At 36.1% G+C, this 22,249-nt stretch overlaps 1 non-coding gene across 1 annotated transcript; it reads left to right on the plus strand.

Moving 5' to 3' along the window:
• Positions 1-1,712: 1,712 nt before the first annotated feature.
• On the plus strand, positions 1,713-1,819 carry LOC141670177 (small nucleolar RNA R71). Its single transcript, XR_012554419.1, has one exon. It is a non-coding gene; the product is annotated as a small nucleolar RNA R71 (small nucleolar RNA).
• Positions 1,820-22,249: the final 20,430 nt, after the last annotated feature.

Genomic DNA, 22,249 nt, shown 5'->3' on the forward strand with positions numbered 1-22,249 from the left:
AAAGGCATGTCAATCTTCCTCTTCCAGGGAGAAGCATTCAAATATTGCAATTGTTCTTCACTTTCGTCATCTTCACTATCTGAATTCCCCAATAAGGCTTTTTCTAAGGCATCAGACCTTAGCAATTGATCAAGTTCCGATGTGACCACTGAATCGACCAACTCCACATTTAAACACTCCTCATTATCATTAGGAAATTTCATAGTATTGAACATATTAAAAGTAACATCCTGATCTAGCACTCGCATTGTAAGCTCACCCTTCTGCACATCGATCGAGGTTCGGCCAGTTGCCAAGAAAGGTCTTCCCAAGATTATGGGAATCTTCTTATCCTCTTCGAAATCAAGAATTAAAACACAATACCACAATACCACGCGGATATGTAATAGAACGGTCGGCCAACTGCAAAGTCATATACGTCGGTTTAGGATCAGGTAGATCCAACTGCTTGAAAATTGACAAAGGCATCAGATTGATGCTAGCTCCCAAGTCACACAAGCATCTGTCAAAAGACACTTTTCCAATAGTACATGGAATAGTGAAGCTTCCTGGATCTTTAAGCTTCGGAGGTAACTTCTGTTGCAGCACAACACTGTATTCCTCCATGAGAGCGACAGTCTCTAAATCATCTAGATTCACTTTCCAAGAGAGAATACCTTTCATAAACTTTGCATAACTAGGCATCTGCTCGAGAGCCTCAGCGAAAGGTATGTTGATATGAAGTTTCTTAAACACCTTCAGAAACTTCTCAAATTACTTGTCCAACTTTTTCTTCTGCAGCCGCTTAAGAAAAGGCAGTGGAAAATAGATCTGTTTCTCCCCTGTATTACCCTCAGGCGGAGTGTGCTCAACAGTAGTCTTCCTTGGTTCCACTTCTTCATCCTGCTATTTTGCTTCTTTCTCAGCCCCAGTTTCTTCCGTTAACTCTTGAGTTTGTACGGGATTCGCAACCTTTCCAGACCTCAAAGTGATTGCCTTTACCTGCTCCTTAGCTTCCCTCTTCCTGGCACTTAAGTGTCACTAGGCAATGTACCAGGTTGATGATTTAGCAAGGCATTGGCAATTTGCCCAATCTGGTTTTCCAAGGTCTTGATAGAAACAGCTTGACTCTTGCACATAAGCTTCAACTCCTCTAATTCAGATTTTTCATTAGCTTGTTACAGTTGGAGTTGTTGTCTCGGTGCATACTGCAGTTGCTGAAAACCAGGGGGTTGTACTTCTTAGCTGAATACTGCTGATAAGGCTGTTGAATCATATTCTGAGCGTTGCTCCAATTGAAATTAGGATGATTGCGGTTGTTAGGATGATAGGTGACTGACACAGGTTGCTGCGATCGCTGGAAGTTGCTCACGAACTGAGCTGATTCACTGGAAATTGCATATTGATCAGTCTCATGGGCACCAACACAAAGCTCATAGACACTAGTGATTTGATTAACTCCATAATTAGCCAAAGTGTCCACCTTCATTGTCAAAGATTTAAGTTGGGCAACGATAATAGTTGCTGTGTCCAACTCCAGAATTCCTGCTACCTTTCCCCGAGTCAGTCTCTGGGAAGGATTCTGATACTCATTAGCATCCATCAGTTCAATAAGTTCATAAGCTTTATCGTAGCTCTTAGCCCACAAGGCTCCTCCTACTGCTGCATCAAGCATGGGTCTAGAAGTAGCACCAAATCCATTGTAGAAACAGTTGATAATCATCCAATCAGGCATGCCATGGTGTGGGCACTTCCTTAACATCTCCTTATATCGATCCCAAGCCTCACACAGAGATTCTCCAGTTTGTTGAGCGAACTGGGTAAGAGCAGTCCTGATTGTAGCAGTCTTCACCATGGGGAAGAATTTAGTGAGAAACTTTTGAGCAAGATCTTCCCAAGTGGTGATAGACCCTGCTGGTAGAGAATATAACCAGCACTTAGCTTTGCCCCTCAGAGAGAATAGGAAAAGTCATAGCTTAATATCATCCTCAGTCACATCGTTGAATTTGAAAGTATCGCAGATCTCGATGAAATTCCTGATGTGCATGCTGGGGTCTTCAGTAGGAGAACCCCCAAACTGAATTGAGTTCTGTATCATCTGAATCGTGCTCGACTTAATCTCAAAAGTGTTAGCCCCGATGGCTGGTCTGATGATGCTAGACTGAATGTCATTAATCTTAGGCTTAGAATAGTCTATCAAGAAGAGACGGACCAGAGCGCAAAGGAGAAGATGACAAGAGACCTTTAGCACAATTCAACAAAGGCGAAGACGATCTAGTTTATTCTTGTGAATCTTTTTTTTGAGTTGTAATTTGGATGCTTGTTTCTTGTTTTGCTGAACCTATACTCTTGTTTGTACTTGGTTTTATTTATTCGTATAAAGACTACATTTGTTATATCATGTTTTCATCGGAACCCACGTTGAGGATGTGTCCGATTATGGGCTAATCGTTATCGTGGGGTTCTAGAGGATTTATTTATGGATTTCTTTAGTTAATTTGTTTGATGCCTTAGTATGTGATGATTGTATGATATCCTAGTATTGGTTGTGCGTATTCGTCTTATGAGCGTCACGAACTTATAAGATAGTGTATTAATTCTTAATAAAGTGAAAGTGAATTTAAGGATTTAGAACTTGTCATGCTAGCATAGGTTCATGTATTTGTTATGCATGATTCGTAGGTAATTTTAACCATCTTACTTGCCCTATGTAATCAAGATAGATAACTTGTGCTTAAACTGTTATGTTGTCAAATTCTATAGACATATAGGGTCTCAATATAATTGGTGCCTATTCAGCTTCTATCTCTTTTGTGTATGTCTGGTAGAATGGTACTCGTGCAACGAAAGTTGGCGTTTATCAGTTTCGTGTTATCTGATTAGTGTTATCACCATTGCATGCTAAGGTTAAGAATAATAAGGCTATTGAATGAAGTATTTAATGAAGTTAGAATCCCATGTTTGTCATATATATTAATTCAGTTAATCTTATTCCCGTAGTTATAATTATTAGCGTAATTCTTAGTTATAATTAGTTCACATTCTTCTTCTTTACATAGATTTTAGCGAAATTATAAGTTTATAGAATTTAAATTATACGTATGTTGCACTTGTTTATGGATTTTTTAAATTAAAGGTTTCATTTTCTTAAATTAATTTGATATATCTTTTAAAATATTTATAAATATATGGTTTAAATAATGATTTTTAAGTTTTTGTTATTCAATATTTTCAAATATATATATACGGTTTGTAATCATAATCAATTTATAATCATTAAATTTAAAAAGAATAAAGCTAATAATATGCGTTAATGTTAATAAAATAAGTATAAAATACGAGTTTTGTAGATATTATCTTATATTTTTAGTTATAGAAAAACTTTTTCGCAAAATAATTTTTTTTATCGTAGGTAACCCACAGTCGCTACCAATAATTTTCATAATCGTTTTACTAATAATTTTAATAAAGTATTAACTAGGTATAAAACTATTTGATGTGAATATTAGAGTTGGGTTAGAGAGTAATTTTATAAAGAACAATGTAATAGTACAAAGTTGGACATAAATTGAAAATGGTCCGACACCATCAATAATATATATAAGCTGTGTTGTAGAAATTGGTAAATCTTTTAAAACGAATTTTTTACCATATGACCATGAGCAAATAATAAGTGCTAAAATTTACGAGTTTAACTGTTTAAGTTATTTTTATTGGTTCCTTATTTTTAATACTAGTGGACCCTACATACACAAAAAAGACATAAATCAAAATTATCAAATTTTATAAATTTTCACATTTATTGTGTGTGCATGGGCAAAAACCGTTTTTAAAAATGTTGATAAATAGGCAAAAACTCAGTCAAATTATTTGAATGATTCAATAATCACTGAGAAGTCTGATAAATTACCGAAAAGCCCTTTAGTTTTTCAATAATCACATATATGTTGTCAGGTTTCAAAAATCGCTGATAAATCACCGATAAGTCGCACGATTTTTTAAAAGTCGTCAGTAAATCATAAATAGTAACTTAGCCGATTAGTTCTGGTATCAAAAATCTGTAACAATGAATCTAAGTATTTTTTAATATTTTATGTTAAAAGCTAATACTATTTGCTTATGATAAATATAGGAAAGTGTGATATTTATTTATAACAAACTGTAATTATTCCTTTGTTAATTTTTTTCAAATGAACAATTTATAAATTTTTAAGAAATTTAAAGAAAAATATAATATGCTCATTTGACCGATAGGAAAGAACATATAAAGAGAATAAGTAGTTATTACTGTACGTCTATGAAAAAAAATTATTTATTCACTTTTTTATTTAGAAAAGTGAAGGATAATGTCCAACATTCATTGAATCAGTTAATGAAGTAAATGCACTATTTTGCACAGAAAATAAGCGAGGGTCATGTTTGTAATCTCTGCTTACTGAACAGAGCAAAAATGTACTGTATTTAACAATAATGTATATAAATAGTGAACTTAATGGTTATTTTCAGGCAATTTATGTGATGGCCTCAACCCCGGGGTCAGGAGTTGACGTCACCAAACACATATACTAGAAATATAAACAGCAAGATTATTATTAAAATAAATTAACTCGACCCCGAACCAAGATCCAATCCAGGTTCAAGTATGATCCAAGCTAAACATTATTACAAACCATTTATTCAAAAGTCTGACACACACTAACTTATTCAGCAACTCATCAGACCGCACGTGGCCTGATACAACCTACGTCTGAGGAGTCGGGTCCTGAAGGAGCTGAAACACGGTTCTGCCAAGGTCTGATTGGTCTTCTAGGCATCTGTGATATATATATATATATAACAGGTTGCAAGGGTGAGCATAATCGCTCAGTAGTACCAACATATAAATAACAAGATAAAACAGTAATGTAAACAGTGATATGAACAGAACTGTAATCAACATGAAATCTGAAATTCGTAAATCATTCGAAGAACATTACGTAAAGAAAAGCTGAGATAACTGGATATCACTGACTAGCATGCTTTTCACAAAACAAACGTAGTAGTGTGCTGTGTAAGTACCAGAGTCCAATTTTAGCTTGTTATCCATATTTATAAAACCACTGTATCAATTACTTATACCCTTACGGCAATCACAAAGCTAAATCAGATACGTAACGGATATGTGAAGATAGCTGATCAGGCTATCAACACCATATGCCTCTAATAGCCATCCCATTTACCTATTCTGGAACTCAGAGACTAGCTAGGTCTCTGACCTGCTGGACTAATCGGTTATATAATGCGCGCAACCGAATTAGCCTCTTACGCCACCTCAATAGGCCTACTCTGGCCCCTATGTATCCCATATCTGATCGTTTTATCCAGTTTTCAAAATCACTTGTACCTATCTCATTTCCAAAATCATTCATTTTAACAGCACACATAGAAAATCTAGTTCGGAAATCATTTAATTCGAGATAGGTACCTTTCGAAGTTACTTTTCCCCAAAACAGGTTTAAAACAGTGATTTTTAACTACAGAGGATACGTAACTTAAAACGTTTCTGTTCCTTTACGGGAATAAAACATTAGTCTATTCATACGTACTGAACCATAAAAGAATGGTCAAGGTACTTGCCTTGCAACGCTTTCGGAAACCCTAAGTAGCTTTACGGTGACTCCGGCCCTGGCGAAACTCGATTGGAATCTACAACAACAGAATAAACTAATCAATTATACTGACATGCTTGATATCCTCGAACCCTAATAACCCAATTTGATAACCCGACTCGTATAATAATTATACACGTTATCACATAATCCTTATTCACATAAGGTTAAAATGTTTTATACAATAAGGTACGTTCTCGAATTTAAAATATTTTTTTAGAAAATTTTGGCAGCAACTCTTTTGCTTATAAGCCTACCCATCGATTACATTCGACGTCAATATTCACAACAACAAAATCCACAATCCATAATTCCACAACGTAATTCTAAAATTATTCACACAAGGAATTTATTATACGACTTATTTTATTTATTTATAAAATTTAGAACTCAGAATAAATTCATCACCGCCCACCGTCCGCTCGTAAAGAGTCATCGCGGTACGGCAACAAAATTCTCGGGGTACCCGATAATTCGGATTCCAACCAAAAATTTTGCCGATTTCTTCGAATAAAACTAATCACACGAAATTATTTATATCACAAATATCAATAAAAATTCCTGCAAAAGAATTTATAATTAAAAATGAAGTTAACCGAATTAATACAGCCAACAATAACAACAGAAGCAACAGGAACACAGCCACACACACGCGCAGCGCATTCAGCGGCACACCAACACAACGCCACCCGCCCCTCACCGGAATCGGAGAAGGAGGCGGCGATCGGAAAAATAAAAGAAGGCAACACATAAGCTATAATCAATTTCATACCCATATACATACATATATATATATATATTAATGTATAAGCACACAACAACAGAAAGAAACTGAGGCAACCGAGCACGACCACTCACCGTAAAAAACGAACCGGAATGAACACAGTGGCAAAGCAGAGAACAAAGGAAGAGAAAAATGAAGGAGAAAAAGAAAAGAGACTGAGACAGGGCACGCACAAGGGGGTGGGGGGTATGATTTTTAATATTGTTTTTTTTATTCCCCTACTAATACGTATCAATTAGAATGGATACGTGTCGAAATTCTTGTATAGAATTTTGACACTTGTCCCTTAATAACGAATGATCCAAATTTCTGGCTCACTTTTGCAAATAAATGTACCGAGGTGCACATAAATCAGTTTTAGAAAATTACAAAAATAATCTTAATATAACAAAAATATCACGAAGTTCATAAAAATATAATTTTCACAATTTTAAAATAATTTCTGAAATGCTGTTTATACCCGCTTTTAACAATTAAATGAAACAATGCGCGGGTGAAATTTATCTTGAAAATTTCCAAAATAATTTTAAAATTCTCAGAATATTATAAACTTAATAAAATATGAATTTCATGATTTTTAAAGAATTATGAATTTAAATTTGGATTTTACAAATAAAGACCATCAGAAAATCATTTAAAGATAAATAATTAATGAAATATTAATTTCTCAATTTTATAAAATCCCAAAAATAATTGTTGAAATTATAAAATCATAAAACTAATTTTAGAGGCAATCTAGATATTTATGGAATTAAAACTGTAATAAAATCTCTTTTATAAGCGAAACAAAATCATATAACACAATAATAACTCACAAAAATCCCAACCTATATACCAATAAATCACAGACACATAAATAACATCAACACACTGCTGCCTAAACCAATACACATATTTTATTTAATTACTTACTCAATTATTACACTTTTAAAATAATAGAAAATATACGAGTCGTTATATCTTTTCCTCCTTAAAAAGATTATGTCCCCAGAATCTGACTCAGCTAAATAAATGAGGATATTTATCAAGTATGTCCGACTCTAATTCCCAAGTAGACTCTTCTACTCTAGGATTTCTCCACAAAACTTTCACTACGGGGATCGACTTATTCCTAAAGACTCGCTCTTTACAATCTAAGATTTGGATCGGTTGCTCCACATAGGACAAATCTGGCTGGAGTTCAATAGGTTCGTATTCTATAACCTGATTTGAATCAGGAACATAGGGCTTCAACATGGATATGTGGAACATATTGTGAATGTGCTGCAACTGCGGCAGCAACGCTATCTCATAGGCAACCTTCCCTACTTTCTTCAACACCTCAAATGGTCCTATAAATATGGGGCTAAGTTTACCTTTCTAACCAAATCGCACTAACCCTTTCCACGGTGATACCTTTAGTAACACCAGTGCTCCTATCTCGAAGTTTATATCCTTCTTATGCAAGTCTGCATTCTTTTTCTGCCTATCCTGGGTTGCTTCTAACCTTTTCCGATCAATGCCACTGCATCTCTAGTTTGCTGAACCAACTCGGGGCCTAACACTTTTTTCTCTCCTACCTCATCCCAACATAATGGTGATCTACACTTACGTCCATACAAAGCTTCGTAAGGCGGAATTCCGATGCTGGCATGGTAGCTGTTGTTATATGAAAATTCAATTAAAGGTAGGCGTTCATCCCAATTTCCCTTAAAATCCAAAACACAAACTATCAACATATCCTCGATGCTTTGAATTGTTCTCTCACTTTGACCGTCTGTCTGAGGATGATAAACGGTGCTCATATTCAACTTAGTTCCTAAACACTCTTGGAATTTGGTCCAAAACCTAGAATTGAACCTCGGGTCTTGATCCGATACTATAGACACGGTAACTCCATGCTTGGTCACTATCTCATCCAAATACAACTTAACTAACTTTTCCAAAGAATACCTTTCATTGATCGGAAGAAAATGCGCTGACTTGGTCAACCTATCAATGATTACCGAAATGGCATCATAGTTTGCTCTCGTATTTGGAAATCCCACTACAAAATCCACTGCAATCTCTTCCCACTTCCACCAGGGAATCTCCAAAGGTTGTAACAATCCACTTGGTCGTTGATGTTCCGCTTTTACTGTCTGGCATACGTGACACTTGCTAACCCAATTGGCAATATCATTCTTCATTCCCGGCCACCAAAAGTTTTTCTTCAAGTCTTGGTACATCTTAGTGCTACCAGGGTGAATAGAAAACCTAGTGTTGTGCGCTTCATGTAATACTTCATTCTTCAGTTCCGTCACATTAAGAATCCAAATTCCGGAAGAAAATATAAACAAACCTTGGCTATCCTTTTGAGTACACAATTCTTCTCCCGTCAAAGTATCAAGTTCTTGTTCCATAACTCCTTCTTGACACCTTTTGATCTTTTCCATCAACGCTGGTTGAAAGGTAATCTCGTACAGTTGCTCTTGACTTCCACTTGGTACTCGAACTTCAATCTCCATATTTTCTAAGTCTCGAGCTAGTTCGTCCGCAATCTAAACCATATTTAACTTCTCTTTTCTGCTCAAGGCATCATCCACCACATTGGCTTTACCTGGATGATAGTTAATAGATTAGTCGTAGTCCTTGATCAATTCCAACCAACTTCTCTGTCTCATTGTAACACCCCCAAATCCGGGGTCGGGGATCCGGGTTGTCACGAGTTCCATTTCCCTTAATAACACCCAATCTTAATAATAAATCAACTACTCTGTACCGTGACCCCACAATAAACACACACACCACAAGTTATAGTCTTAGAGATGAATATCCAAAAATAATCACAAGTCATTTTATTCCACAATTATATGTCAATACACCTTAAAAAGGTTTCTGAATAAATTTACATTTCCTTGCCATTATTACAATTCATAAATATACATAAATCTGGTACAACAAAAGTTGAATCCTAGCCTATTGGTAGTTCCTACCTCAGCTTACAGCGACATCAATGCCTATAGGAAACTGCGGAACGTTTCCTATCCGCTCGCGAATCGGGAGCTTGGTCCTGTTCATCCTTTCTATCTGATGTTGTGTGATGAAAGAAGAAAGCAAGGGTGAGCAGCAAGCCCACCAAAATAATATGTAATATGATTAATAATATATGAGCCTTCTCATAGTACTCATAAAAGTCTTGGTCAAAAGGAATGAACCAAGTTGATATCTTAATGCGATGAAGTCGCAAAATATTCAGTATATATATATACATATATACTTTTCAAAATATTGGAAGTCCTCTTCCATGCATAATATACACAAAGTTCCAGTTTATAACTGTATAAAAATATCGTTGCAAGGTGATCTCATATATCTAACCTTGTCTCAACGTTTTTCTGAAAATCTTTGTCATTCATAAGACAATTATTAATTAGATATAAGTTTAAAAGATGAAGTTACAAGATACCCCAAAATACTTATATCTTTCCCAAATACTACTTGAACTACCCCCGTTCAAGTTATAATCTGTTTCAAAAGTTCATCACATAGATGAGACTACAAGACAATATTTGAATAGATTAAATCTTTGAAATATTATTAAAGGAAATGAAGTTATGATATTCTTCATTAAGTTCGGATATATATATATATATCCACATATACATCTTCTTTATACATTTCCTGAAAACCTCTGTCATGTCAAATATGAACAGAGTTTGAAACATCCAATAAATTTGGAAAGGAAAGAATTTTGGCATAAACCCGATATCTTGCTGATCAGGCAAAGATACCAATAAGTAACCTTTTCTACTAGTAGATGGATGAATTCCCCACTGGTCATCACCCTGGTCGCAATAGGACCTTATGCTGGACTGCCACTCAGCCACTTTCGCAGTTGATGGACTCTCACTGAGCCACTTACACTATCATGGACGCCCACTGAGCCCATGTTGCTTATGCCGACTCAATAGATGGACTTACTTCCCGAACGTTGGGTAAGTAATCAATTCATTTACCAAAACTGCAACCTTGTTGCGAATATAAAATACACCACAGAGCCGGATCCCTTAGATTTTTTTTGAGTGAGTATTCAAGTCCCCTTAAAATGGAAGATCTTGAATTTGAAAACAAGTTTTGGGATCCGCTCTACCTTTTAAATTCATTTTGAAGACTCGAAAACATTTTTAAGAATGTTTGGAGTAATGCTGATTTATAAAATAAATCAGTCCCAATATGAAAGAAATATCTGAATATTATTATTTAAATAATATTCCCATAAAGAATAATTGAGGTAGAAGTTGGAAAACTTATACTTGAAATGAATAGCAAATAATCAAAGATATACTTATACGAAAGTAATATCTTTACTTGAATAATCAAAAATAAGTTTGATTATCGACACCTTATTCTTTAATACAATAAAGAATATTATTAAGTAATAAGCGGAGTCATAATACCTCGAATGAATACTACAAATAATATTCATAAAATAAAGGAGTCATACATCCTCGAATGAATATCCAAGTAATATTCGATAATAATATAAAGGAGTCATACATCCTCAAATGAATATCCAAGTAATATTCAATAATAATATAAAGGAGTCATAAGCCCTCGAATAAATATTCGAAATAATATTCAATAATTAATATAAAGTTATCGAATAACCCTTATTTGATTAATAATTTTGAAAACTATAACCATATATATATATAAGTATATATATATATTCATATATACAAAATCTACTCGGGATCCTCGACTCCCGGTTTTAGAAAATGTTTTCACCTTTTGGGTCCCTATATTAAGGGTATATGCAAATTACCGCTATTCTCTAGCATAGGTATTATCAACTGAATCAACAGATATATATGGAAAGAATACGAAACATGCATGCATATATATATATACCATAGCAGCATGCTTCAATATATTGCAACATTTGCTAATTAACCAACATGCATCTATCGCAAGATAATGCATATACATATATACATCACAACAACAGTTATAACGGGTAGAAAACTTGCCTGAGCGACTGGGGGTTACGAATGGCTCGGGACGAGTCTGGTAACGTATAAACAACAAGTAAGTTGGAATTAAACCAAAGTCACTTGTAAATCTATACTCTAACCAACTCAGACTCTAACGCTCGTTTTGTGCTTACTGATTCTCTTAAGTCACTCGAGTACCCTCGGCTCCACCATTTTTAATAAATTAACCATTACGAGTTTTAAAGCGATTCCTTCGCGGGTGTCTTACCAACTACCTAACACACTTACCACAAATGTTTCATACATTAATTAACCCTTTTTGGTCTTTAACCTATGTTTCAAAGTAAGGCGAGGGGAAATGTTTCGTTCGTGAAACGCCGTTATTTGAAACGGTCGTTTCTCCTAAACCGTGCATCGGAATCGAATGAACTACATATCAAAACGAAGCTCATAACACGAACTATCTAAACATGGCAATGGTCAAAATCTAGCAGGGAGTTCTCGGGTCCTAATGTTATGCACAAAAACAGTCTAAAGAAAATCGGACGTTACGACGGCTATGTTTACGCGATTTCCCAATTTTAAACCATTCAAAAACCATCACAATTCAACCTCAAATCAATCATACAACCAACATCCATCCTTATCACATCATAACAGCCCCAATCAATTTAATTTTACCAATTTATTCATCTAAACCAAGTCAAAAAAATGTGACCAAGAACTTCAAATCTAACAAGCATCACTCCTAACTCCAAATTCAACAAAACCACTTACTAAACAAAGCTCTATCATGAGTACACACTCATTACACTAACCCATCATCTAAACATTATGAAATCCAAACCAACAAAATTTAAGACTAAGGGTTTGAGAAGTTATACCTTCCTTGGAGGGTGAAAAGTTACTAGGGAGCCTCAAAGAACCTTGATCTATCCTTATATAACCTTGATCTTGCAAATGAAATCAAGAACACAAAGTTAAAAATTTGAAAACACTATTCACCCTAATCCTTGGTGAATTAATTAGCTATGAAAATCATGGAATCTTGAGCTTAAACTTATGGCTCATCTAAGCTATGAACTATGGAAGCTAAAGAAACAAACCTCTTGATTTTTGAAGGTGTGTAGCTAGGGTTTTGAAATTCCCATCCTTGTATTTCTTCAAAAAGCCGAGAGCAAGATGTAGAAGAAAGAGAGATTTTTGTGTTTTTTGCTTTGATTTGATTTTTGGTTGGTTGATTTTGTTTTGTTTTAGGTTAATTACCCATTTACCCTTGATTTTGTGTGGTTAATAACCATCCACATCTCCTTCCTCCTTATGTCATGCTTGTGTCATGCTGTGATGTCATCTTTCCCTCCTTGTCCCCTTCTCATTGGTTGGGTGACATCACCCTCTCTAATCCCTTTGATTAACTTCCTAATTGTTTGCCTAATGACCACTGATCTGTTATACGGTTCGCTTAACTTTCGTTTTCGTTTATCGTTTGAAGGATCATACCCGGGATCTTATTACTTAGGTTCCCTTAACCTTTCTCAATATATTATATTCCTTTTATGATCCTCTCCTATAATCCTTTAATTTAAATCCTTTTTATCCTGTTACCTTTTTCTCAATTCTTTCCGTATCTAGTGTATTTCCGGGAAAAATCAAAGTGTTCGGATTTGGATTCTAACGATCTTTACATACACTTATATCCCATATAAAGTACTAATAAAATCTCAGAATATCCATATCAGAACCCCTACATAGTGTGGCATGAAAAGTTTTCTCATTCAGCAAAAACACTATTCATAAGGGTTTCAAAAATTTCCCAAAAATTGGGGTTATTACACTCATGTTCAAATCCTTATGCGTAAATATGTATTTCAGGCTTTTATGGTCCGTATAAATATCGCACTTCTCTCCATACAAGTAATGACGCCACAACTTCAGAGCAAATACTATAGCTTCCAACTCAAGATCATGGACTGGATACTTCTGCTCATGAGGCTTTAGTTGTCTGGAGGCATACGCGATAACTTTGTCGTGTTGCATCAATACACAGCCTAAACCTTTCAAAGAAGCGTCGCTATAAATGTCAAAGTTTCCCGTCTCATCTGGAAATGTTAGTACTGGAGCTGTCACTAACCTCTTTTTCAATTCCTGGAAACTTTCTTCACATTTTTCCGTCCAAATGAACTTCTCATTCTTCCTGGTTAACTTGGTTAATGGGGATGCAATCTTAGAGAAATCCTTTACGAACCTTCGGGAATATCCAGCTAATCCAAGAAAACTTCTTATTTATGTCGGAGTCTTCAGTTGCTCCTACTTGGATACGGCTTCAATCTTTACAGGGTCTACCTTGGTGCCTTCCTTGCTCACCATATGTCCAAGAAACTGTACCTCTGTCAACCAAAACTCACACTTGGAGAACTTTGCATACAATTGTTTTTCTCTCAACCTCTGAAGCGCAATCCGTAAATGCATTGCGTGATCTTCTGGAGTCTTTGAATATATGAGGATGTCATCAATAAATACATTAACAAACTTATCCAAGTACTCCTTATGCACCCGGTTTATTAAATCCATAAAAGCCGCTGGTGCATTGGTCAATCCAAATGACATCACTAAGAACTCATAATAGCCATACCTTGTCCTGAATGCAGTCTTAGGGATATCTTCGGGCTTTATCTTCAGTTGGTGGTAGACAGACCTTAAATCAATCTTTGAAAATAACATGCCCCCTTAAGCTGGTCAAACAAATCGTCGATGTGTGGCAAAGGATACTTGTTCTTTATTGTCAACTTGTTCAGCTCTCTATAGTCAATGCACAATCTCATACTTCCATCCTTCTTCTTCACGAATAATACTGGAGCACCCCACGGGGAAATACTGGGTCGAATAACTCCTTTATCCAATAGCTCATGAAGTTGCTTGGCCAATTCTTTCATTTCCACTGGGGCCATTCTATATGGAGCTTTGGAAACTGGTTCAGCTCTGGGTATCAAATCAATGGAGTACTCTATCTCTCGATCAGGTGGTAATCCTGGAAATTCTTCTAGAAAGACGTTGGGAAATTCTCTTACTATGGGAATCTCATCCAAAATAGGGGTATCTTTCTTCGTATCCACCACATGAGCCAAATATGCTTCACACCCTAGTCGCAATAATTTCTTTGCTAGTAATACTGAAAGGAACTTCTTGTCCTGCCTCTGTCCTTGATAACTGATCCTTTTATTATCTATGAACAACTCTCTTTTTCTTGCAGTCAATATTTGCCTTATACAGAGACAACCAATCCATGCCTAGAATAACATCAAATTCTCCTAACTCAAAAGGTTAGGTCGGCAGGGAAAGTATATCATAAAATCTCTATAGAGCACTTGGGACAGAATTGACTTACGGGAACTTTATCCTTATTAGCCACCTCTATGGTCAAAGGTTCCTCTAAGTCTTCCAACATCAATTGCATTATATTCACACAGTTCATAGATATAAAAGATTTGGATGCTCCCGAACCAAAAAAAATATTAACAGGTACAAAATTAAGAGAAAGCGTACATGCAACTACATCGGAATCATGAGTTGGAGTCCTTGGGATACACTTCTTCTGACACTACCTTGGGTCACTGATTTGCAATTCCTAGCAATATGCCCCACTTTTCCGTAACTAAAATAGGTTACTCCCTGGGTCTCAGACTTGTACTCCATGGAATAATGACCCTTCTGGCCACACTTAAAACAATAGATATTTTCTCGGCACTGACCACTGTGCTTCTTTCCGCATGTCTTACAATCGATCACCGGCTTGCTAAACCTTGTCGGGGTAGAATTAACTGAAGTAGTACTTGGCCTAGCCTGGGGGAAATTCTTTCTCCTGAACTTCCTATCCTTATTCTTTCCAAACCGGCGCTGAAACTTCTGGCTTACTCCTCCTGGTTCTGACCTAGCAGGTCCACCTTCAAACTTTCTTTTCTTCTCACCCTGCTCCTTAATAGCTAACCTCTTGTCACTTTCTATCACTAAGGCAGCCTGAACTACCGAAGTATACGTCTTGAGTTGTAAGGCTACAAATCCACTCCTTATCTCTGGCTTCAACCCTTATTGAAACCGCTGAGCTCGCTGAGCTTCTGAACTTACATACTCTGGTGCTATACGGGCCAACTCCATTAACTTTGCTTCATACTCTGTGACACTCCTGTCTCCTTGCTTCAACTCCAAAAACTCCATCTCTATTTGACTTTGGAGATAATCGATCTGGAAAGTATTTTTCCAAGAAAAGTTCTATAAATCTGGCCCAGGAATTAGGGCCTTCTCCTTCTAGGGCTCGCGTAGACTCCCACCAATAATTTGAATCATTCTTTAGAAAATAACTAGCATAATCAGTTTTTAAATCCTCACTCACCTTGGTGAGTGCAAACGCCTTCTCCATTTCCTTCAACCATATCCTCGCAGCAACAGGATCCACTTCACCTTTAAACTCTGGGGCTTTCACAGCCTTGAATGACTTAAAGCTAACAACTTCGTTTATCCCCCTCATCTCATGCTGCTGTTGGATCTGCAACTGCTGGTATTGGATTTGTTGTTCTTGTTGCTGTATGAGTTGCTTTTGCTGTTGTTGTTGTTATTGATGATGATGTTGTAATTGTTGTTGCTACTGTTGGAATTGCTGTTGCTGTTGAGCCAGTTGAGTAGACTGCTGATACAATAAATCTATCAGTTCACTTATGGAGGGATCCCCAGCAGATCCGTTATTGGGTTGAGAATTCTTCTTTAGTGGCATTCTCCTGAAACATAACAGTCATATATAAGAAAATGGATTGCTCCAAGCAGTTTATACATATGTATCAGGAGAGTGCTGCCAAGAAGACAATATCCTCATCCTCATTTTAATTGGATCCATCCCGAGTGAATGATCATAATCTAGAAATACCATCAACAGAAGAAACAATAATAGTAACAACAATAATAATAATGCACAAGTATATATAAAAATTGAACAACAAAATAAAGCAACTATGATACAATAATCAACAGAAATCCAACTGATACAACTGAAATCCAACTGAAAAGTAACCATACAAATACACATCAAAACTGGCTGTCATAGCAGCCTCCGCCTACTACAAACTATCACAACATAATGTACATATATAAAGAAACAACTATAGAACTCCTGGAAGCCAACTCTGAGCTCTGTATCTCTATGATGTAACCCTGGTCTAACCACTGCCACTGCCACCGATAGAACCTAGCTCAAACACTAACCAGTTCACCTGGTCCTGGTACTGAATGGCTCTAAGATTTGAGCTAATAAAATGATCAATGGATCTAGCCCTCTAGATAGAAGTCTGAGCCAAAGATCGCATACGGGCCTGCACCTCAGGGGAAGAGGCAGGGATGCCCTGGAAAGGTCCAACTGGTATCTGGTCAAGCTGTGCAGGCAGCCCCGGGCTCTACTCTCTAGTGAAAGACCTATTCACCGCTTGGTGAACATGATAAGGAATCGGGGTAGAGGTACCACTAGGGGCAAAGGGAGGAATCGGAGGTCTCGACGAGGAAGAACTAGGACCACAAATGGGAGGAAAATCCCTAACAGCAGACAGAGACCTACGTACCCAGCAGGGATGGGCACTCGGTCCAGAAATATCCCTCGGTTTAAATGAAAGACTGGTGGAGGTAGCAAAGGAGTCTACTCCGCTAAAACGTCCATGGTCCCCTCAGAGTTAGATCTATCCGAGTCTGATGGGTTCTCCCAGGATGGAGAACTAAAGATCACAATAGGCCACTGCCAACAGAATAAATATACATGAAAGACACAACAAGGTCAAGGCAGTTCTATCAAAGCATTAATAGATGTCAGGGTAACACCGTCGGAACCCTCGACTGACTCTAAGGGTTTGCTCCTCTATATGAGTTGCTGACTCACACCTTAAGACTCAATCCTCTACCTTTTTAACTCAATCCATAACCTGGATCAGGGACTTGAACCTGTAGCTCCGATACCAACTATGACGGTCTCAACCCCGAGGTCAGGAGTTGACGTCACCAAACACATATACTAGAAATATAAAAAATAAGATTATTATTAAAATAAACTAACTCGACCCCGAACCAAGATCCGATCTAGGTTAAAGTATCATCCAAGCTATATATAATAATAAATCATTTATTCAAAAGTCTAACACACACTAACTTATTCAGCAACTCATCGGACCACACGTGGCCTGATACTAACTACCTCTAAGGAGCTGGGTCCTCAAGGGGCTGAAACACGGTTCTGCCAAGGTCTGATTGGTCTTCTAGGTATCTATGATATATATATAACAGGTTGCAAGGGTGTACATAATCGCTCAGCACTACCAACATATGAATAACAAGATAAAACAGTAATGTAAACAATGATAGGAATAGAACTGTAATCAACATGAAATCTGAAATCGGTAAATCATTCGAATAACATTACGTAAAGAAAAGCTGAGATAACTGGATATCACTGACTAGCATGTTTTTAACAAAACAAACGTAGTAGTGTGCTGTGTAAGTACCAGAGTCCAATTTTAGCATGCTATCCACATTTATAAAACCACTGTATTAATTACTTATACCCTTACGGGAATCACAAAGCCAAATCAGATACGTAATGGATATGTGAAGACAACTGATCAGGCTATCAACACCAGACGGCTCTAACTGCCATCCCATTTACCTGTTCCGGAACTCAGAGACTAGCAAGGTCTCTGACCTGCTGGACTAATCGGTTATATAATACGCGCAACCGAATTAGCCTCTTACGCCACCTGAATAGGCCTACTCTAGCCCCTATGTATCCCATATCTGATCGTTTTGTCCAGTTTTCAAAATCACTTGTACCTATATCATTTCCAAAACCATTTATTTTAATAGCACACATAAAAAATCTAGTTCGCAAATCATTTCATTCGAGATAGGTACCTTTCAAAGTTACTTTTCCCCAAAACATGTTTAAAATAGTGATTTTAACTACAAGGGATACGTAACTTAAAACGTTTATGTTCCTTCACGGGAATAAAACATTAGTCTATTCATACATACTGAACCATAAAAGAATGGTCAGGGTACTTGCCTTGCAACACTTTCGGAAACCTTAAGTAGCTTTATGCTGACTTCGGTCCTGGTGAAACTCGACTGGGATCTACAACAACAGAATACCCTAATCAGTTATACCGACATGCTTGATATCCTCAAACCCTAATAACCCAATTTGATAACCCGACTCGTACAATAATTATACACGTAATCACATAATCCTTATTCACATAAGGTTAAAATGTTTTATACAATAAAGTACGTTCTCGTATTTAAAATAAATTTTTAGAAAATTTTGGTAGCAACTCTTTTGTTTATAAGCCTACCCGTCGTTTACATTCGACGTCAATATTCACAACAACAAAATCCACAATCCATAATTCCACAACAAAATTCCAAAATTATTCACACACAAAATTTATTATACGACTCATTTTATTTATTTATGAAATTTAGGACTCAGAATAAATTCATCACCGCCCACCGCCCGCTCGTAAAGAGTCATCGCGGTACGGCGGAAAAATTCTCGGGGTGCCTGGTAATTCCGATTCCAACCAAAAATTTCGTCGATTTCTTCGAATAAACTAATCGCACAAAATTATTTATATCATAAATATCAATAAAAATTCATGCAAATTAATTATAATTAAAAATCAAGTTAACCGAATTAATACAGCCAACAATAACAAAAGAAGCAACAGGAACATAGCCACACACATGCGCAGCGCGTGCAGCGGCACACCAACACAACGCCACCCGCCCCTCACCGGAATCAGAGAAGTAGGCGGCGATCGGAAAAATAAAAGAAGGGAACACAGAAGGTATAATCAATTGTATACCCATATACATACATATAAATATATATATATATATAAATATATATATATAAATATATATATAAATATATATATATATATAAGCACACAACGACAGGAAGAAACCGAGGAAACCGAACACGACCACTCACCGGAAAAAAACGAGTCGGAATGAACACAGCGGCGAAGCAGAGAACGAAGGAAGAGAAAAACAAAGGAGAAAAAGAAAAGAGACTGAGACAGGGCACGCACAGGGGGGTGGGGGGTATGGTTTTTAATATTTTTTGTTGATTCCCCTGCTAACACGTATCAATTAGAATGGATACGTGTCAAAATTCTTGTATAGAATTTTGACACGTGTCCCTTAATAACGAATGGTCCGAATTTCTGGCTCACTTTCGCAAATAAATGTACCGAGGTGCACATAAATCAGTTTCCAAAAATTACAAAAATAATCTTACAATAACAGAAATATTCCAAAATTTATAAAAATATAATTTTTATAATTTTAAAACAATTTCTGAAATGCTGATTATACCCACTTTTAACAATTAAACAAACAACGCGCGGGTGAAATTAATCCTGAATTATAAACTTAATCGGAGCAAAATTCTCAGAAAGTTATAAACTTAATAAAATATGAATTTCATGATTTTTGAAGAATTCTGGATTTAAATATGGATTTTACAAATAAACACCATCAGAAAATTTATTCAAAGATAAATAATTATTAAAATATTGATTTCTCAATTTTATAAAATCCCAAAAATAATTGTTGAAATTATAAAATCATAAAACCAATTTTAGAGGTAATCCAAATATTTATGGAATTAAAACTGTAATAAAATCACTTTTACAAGTGAAACAAAATCAAATAACTCAATAATAATTCATAAAAATTCCAACTGATATACTAATAAATCACAGACACATAAATAACATCAACACACTGCTGCCAAAACCAATACACATATTTTATTTAATTACTGACTAAATTATTACACTTTTAAAATAATAGAAAATATATGAGTCGTTATACTTTATCCAAGGGGATGTTTGCTTGCATGAAAAGAGTTCGTGCATCTTAACATGGGAACAAAAAGCTTGATCAAGAAACTTAAGAGCTTGATATTACTATTTCATTGGAATATGGTTATTAGGGCTGTTCACGAACAGAGCTTCTCGGTAAGAGCTCGGTTCGGCTTGGTTCTTTAAGAACTCGAACTCGAACTCGAGCTTGAAAATGTGTTTGTTAACAAAAACGAGCTCGATCCGAGCATTTGTATATTCGGCTCGAACTCGGCTAGAGCTTGGCTCGAACACGTTCGACTCGAGTTCTGCTCTTTAAAACTCGAAAAAAATATAACATTTTCAGAATATTTTTTATACGAGAAGATCTACAGAGCTTAGCCGTGATGAAGAAATGTAGAACAGAAGGACATTAGTGCTACTACGGATGAAACAAATCTATATATATACACTTTCCCTGACCTCTATTCATTTCATTGATGAACATTGCCTTCAATTTCATTGGATGGCTTAAAACTCACCAAGAACATCACAAACCTCACTGAGATTGAATCGCCAGAATCTAAAATCAAGTCTCCAAATCAAGTCTTTCACAAAAATATACATACAAAACTCAGCACACAATATACATACAAAACTCACCAAGAAGATTATACAAAGAAAACAAATAAACATAACAAAAGAAAGATTAGAAATTCTATCTTACTAAATAAAATGGGAATTAGGAATTTGGGGATTTAGGGATTTAGGTGTAAGGTCAAATTAGAAGAGAATGGGATGGAAGATTTCATCCAACTGATATTTTGATAAGTGGGTTGGGCTTTAATTAGTTGGGTTGGGCCAACAAAGATTATTTTTTTTAATCTCCTAACGAGCTGATCGGTTATCGCTCAGCTCGGTTTGACTCATTTTTGTTCGCGAACAAGCTCGCGTTCAGCTCGTTAATTAACGAGCTCGAGCTCGGACACGATTTTCTGTTCGATAAGAAGGCTCGGCTCGGCTCGTTAGAAAAAAAAATAAAGCTCGGCTCGATTCGGTCAAAACTCGACTCGACTCGGTTCGTGAACAACCCTAATGGTTATGGATATGGGAATGTGGTAACTCGGCCTGGGCTAAAGTTGTTGCCTCTTTCAGTGTAATTGATTATTTTTTTTGTTGTATATTTTCTGGGCTAGAGTTGTTCTTATATTTTTTGTTATGGTTATGAATATGGGAATGTGCTACTTTTCTGTTGTATGCATATTGTTTGATTGAATGCCAACTTCAATATATGTAGATATCATCAGTTTCATAAATGGACTATTTATGTCCACGGTGCGACGCCGGACGAATAAGAATATTGTTATTCCCCAACAATACAACAAGAATTACTGAAGGGGGTTGAATGTAATTCTGGTTTCTTTTCAAGATTTTAAAACAGTTCTAACTTAATACATATAACAGTGTTTGATTTGTTGTAGTGCGGAGTAGAAAGATAATTGAAATCAAAACACTAAGTAATAAAACACAAGCTTTAAAACTTTCTGGTGGATTTGAATGTATCCACCAGATATATATATATATATATATATATATATATTTATTTAAGTTTGAGAACACTGTGAAGCTTTGATAGCTCACAGCTGCTTTACAAGTTGAACAAACAAACTTCAGAGAAATTCTTACAGAATGCATCTTGATATACTTCTCTGAGAAAATGTATTTGCTTCGTTAATTGTTCTACTTGCTACACTTGGTTTATATATCACCAAGTTTACATGACAGCAAGACAAGATAATAAAACAAAATATATCTAGTCCAACTCCATGCTACTTCACTACTCTATTCCAGCATCTTTGAATATCTTCACATTTGCATGGAAATGGTAATGCTTCTTTGTTCTCAAAATCCTGCTTAACAGGCTGCCACATTCCTTTTGCAAACACCCAACGCATGTGACTGTGTTGTCACTGTCAACAGCTATTTTGAATTTGATTATACGTCGGGAGC

Source organism: Apium graveolens, chromosome 6, assembly GCF_009905375.1.
Source record: "Apium graveolens cultivar Ventura chromosome 6, ASM990537v1, whole genome shotgun sequence".
Lineage (NCBI taxonomy): Eukaryota > Viridiplantae > Streptophyta > Magnoliopsida > Apiales > Apiaceae > Apium > Apium graveolens.